Source organism: Sitodiplosis mosellana, unplaced genomic scaffold (assembly GCF_009176505.1).
Source record: "Sitodiplosis mosellana isolate CC-2019 unplaced genomic scaffold, AAFC_SMos_1.0 Smas_scaffold_3, whole genome shotgun sequence".
NCBI lineage: Eukaryota > Metazoa > Arthropoda > Insecta > Diptera > Cecidomyiidae > Sitodiplosis > Sitodiplosis mosellana.
In genome coordinates, this window is record NW_022595246.1 from 5,298,785 (window position 1) to 5,302,511 (window position 3,727).

The 3,727-nt window shown below is 33.4% G+C and overlaps 1 long non-coding RNA gene across 1 annotated transcript; it reads right to left on the reverse strand.

Annotated features, from left to right (window-relative positions):
* Positions 1-1,306: 1,306 nt before the first annotated feature.
* Positions 1,307-2,763, reverse strand: LOC129566111 (uncharacterized). The gene is made up of 3 exons (XR_008687696.1): positions 2,349-2,763; positions 1,489-1,569; positions 1,307-1,407 (listed from the first exon to the last, which is right to left on the reverse strand). It is a non-coding gene; the product is annotated as an uncharacterized LOC129566111 (long non-coding RNA).
* Between the last annotated feature and the right edge of the window lie 964 nt (positions 2,764-3,727).

Consider the following 3,727-nt stretch of genomic DNA (forward strand, 5'->3'; position numbering starts at 1 on the left):
GGTTTGGCACGATGTTGACATAAACGGGTGACATTTATCGCTATTGTTTATACTAAGTGAATAGCTTCTTTTTTCGGGCATTGCATGTTTATGTTTCGAAATCTCGCGGTCTTTTACAATTTCGAATTTTGATATTTCGGGTTTACGGTAGATTTTTGAGATTTGCGGAATGGTTTTTTAGGAGGATACAGCATAGTTTTTTGAGAGAGAGCAGTAGAGAGTTTTAGGTTGACAAAGGAGCATTTTGTATGGAAATGTGGTGTTTTGGAGGTTAAACGAATTGAATTATGGATTCATTTATGTATCTCTTCACGAGAAATTTATTGGCATTTTGTTTTGGATCATATCCATGCTTTTCTTTTTACAAGGAATCGCTGAGAGCTGAAGGCTGTTTGGCTTTACTCTTTGCGAGTAGGTGATTTTAGCGATTTGTCGCGTGGTGTGTTGCAGTCGTTGCGAAGCACATGATCGCGCAATGAGCGTGGTCCAACTCCTTTTGCATTGCAATTGGGACAGCGCCAGGTTCGATGTACTTGAAATTGTTATTATTTCAATGTAGTTTTGTTTCTATTTTTGATCCTTGTGTGCCTACCATCGTGGCAGTTGGTGGTTCTTCTTTCTCTGTGTTTTTTCCTTCCATTTCCTGGAATGAGAGGAGAAATAATACATTACTTTGAGTAGATTATGGTTCGACAACACATTTCAGTTAAGAATCATGATTGAAAATCCCCATCGCCGGCCTGACGATTTTATTTATTTTTACCTTTACCTATTTGCCTACCAGTGTCTGGGTTCTCTTTGATGATTTGTTGGCTAATAAGCGGTTTTGCTTTGGTTTTTTGTGACCGTTTGGCTATGAAAATGATGTTGTTGAATTTCACAACTGGTGCGAGTTATAATTTGACACGTACTGTGAATAATTATATTGTAAATAATGAATCAATTGCGATATGGGCCTAGGTGGCGCCATCTTAACTTTTTATTTCTGAACTTTTGAGCTTCTGAGTGAGCAAAGCATTTTAAAGTTTTGAATGGATTTTTATTGTTATCGTATATATGCAGCCAAGAACATAGCAATTTATTATTTTATTTTCATTTTATTTTTATTTTTGTTTCATTTTATTTTTATTTTATTTATGATTTTGATTATTATTTGATTGAAAGGAGCGTGAAACAGATAATGGCCATTTTTCGGCTTGTTGACCTGCTCTGCTGAAGGACTGGGTTTCGCTATTACTTATTGATAGGTTTTAGTGAGAGACCAGGTGAAGGCAGGGTGGTATGGAACGGAGGAAGGTGGTCGTTGGTTGGAATGCTCCTGGACATCACAAAACCCATCCTTGTATAATTTACGGGGTGCCAACAGAAATTCGGATGTCTCCGCTCCGCGAAAATTCTTTAGCGGTGCTTTTGAATAAAAAACGGAATGAATGATCATGAGATCAAGCTCGCAAATGAAAACCACCGGTAACATATACATATACATACCTATGTTATAGTTGAATGTTATATTTTCTGTCGTGTTCAGACTCGTCCAGGAATTAAGACCAGATATAATCTTCGTTCAATCTAATAAAAAAAAGAAAAATATTCAAACTGCTTTAAAAAAAAGTTACCACAAAAAAATTATATGTTAAATATAAATCAAGCAACTTTTTTGACATTCCCCACCTTTTAAAATTCATCTGGAATAGCTAATTTAAGAGGATAATGGTAACGTGAATCAGTAGAATGAAAGATGAAGGGATTAGTTTTTTCGAGTTTGATTTTCTCCAAAGGGAAATCGGTTAACACCAAATCCAAGATATTACCCGATCCATTCTCAAATGTATTTAATAAGCCTATAAAAATTTGTATAATCTATTACATATAAGTCTATTATTCCTAAATTACCTATATAAACAAAAAATTAAATTGAATTTTCAAAGAAATAATTCTTCAATCAATTCTAACAATCTCATTCAAATGGGATTTAATCGGCAGTAGGATTTTTAGATTTGCTTTTATAAAAAGTATGCAGCCATTTTGTTGTGATTGTATTTAAACATTTTAGTCTAATTTGACAGTTCTCTGTCAGTGTGATAAACATTTTTATCTCATTGGAAAAATATACATTTAGGTAATATTTATTTTGTTAAATTTACATAAGATTTGCAACTAATTTTGAATGAAATATATTTCAATTGTTAAATAGATGATCCTGATGATGGGCATTGCCCGAAATATATCGATCAATTAGCAACTAAGTGCATTTTTATTCATAAACGGGTGTATGGAGGCAAAACAATACCAAACAGCATGAAATAACATTACCCGGCAATACAACAACAAAAATAAATAATTCTTACTTGTAATAAATCCAAACTGTTTTGAAATTGAGAGATCCCTTCTCCTATCCCTTTAGAGTAATTGGGTTTCGTCTCGTAAGCGATACCGTCGTAATAACTCATACCACAATTGAAATCACCAACGATTATACGCTTCTCAGGAGGATATTCATCGATTTTCGCTTTCATTTTATTTAGTATTTTTCTATTTTCAGCAGTACGTACACGTGGTCCAATATAGATTAATCCAAACAAAATCCATTTGTCGTTCTTTTTAATCTCCATGAAAATTATGTCGTATTGATCATCAACATAAACTTGGCGGTATTCGATTTCTTTCTTCAGAAAAATTACAGAACCTTTACTGTTTTCGAGGTTGAAATTAGTAGACAGCATATTATAGCTTTTCAATTTACTTTCCAACCCTTTGACTTCGTGCTCGTTAGATTTCCCGAATTCGGTCAGACCGATCAAATCATCTCCATTTGTATCTTTTTCTAAATATTGATCTAAACTTCCGACCAACTCTTTAGAATATTGATTTACGTTTTCAATATGGAGCTTCATTTTTCTAAAAATCAATATTTTATCGTCTTAAAAATCGTTTATTCTACGAAAAATTACTATAAAGTTGTTCTGAATCTGTAACACTCCAAGGTTTTGATGACTTTTAGAAAAAATAACATTTATAATATTACCACTGTCATATAACGCTGTCAAAATAAACTGTCAAACTGAACTGTCAAACTGAACTGTCAAACCGAACTATCAAACTGGACTATTAAATTGAACTGCTTTTTATATAAGAAAGTAAATAGAATCTGTAGGTCCGTGTTTTACTCACATTTAGTCCAATTGTACAAACCTAAAAGAATTTGTAGACTACGAACGGCCCAATCCGTTTTTCTACGTTTGAAGAATATAAAAACATCATTATTTAGTAAAAGATCGAACATTACGAAATGCTTCAGTCACCGCATTGCGAATACTTTTATTCAGATCAATCAAAAATGAAATTGATATACGAATGATATCTACTTTCCACATCGTCTGTTTTTTTTCTGTTTTAGAGATAGGAAAGCCATGGCTCACAAACTACACATAAATAAATATGCCGTAATGGCTTGACTGAAGTTGGCGTATTGATCTTCACTGTCTTGATCCATTTCATATATCACGTTTTTTGTGCTTAATTTGTAAACAAAATTGAGTGTTTTGAAAACCTTGTTCCAAAGCAACTGACAGAAGTAAGGTGTTGATATAACTTACACAACAATGAGCTCGATTTCGAGATGCTTCAAGCCACCTTTGTCAATGTTTTCGGCATCATTCACATCCATGGTGAATGTTGTGAAGAGCAGAATTTTCTTTGTGGTCTTTTTGAGACTGTGGACAAAAGC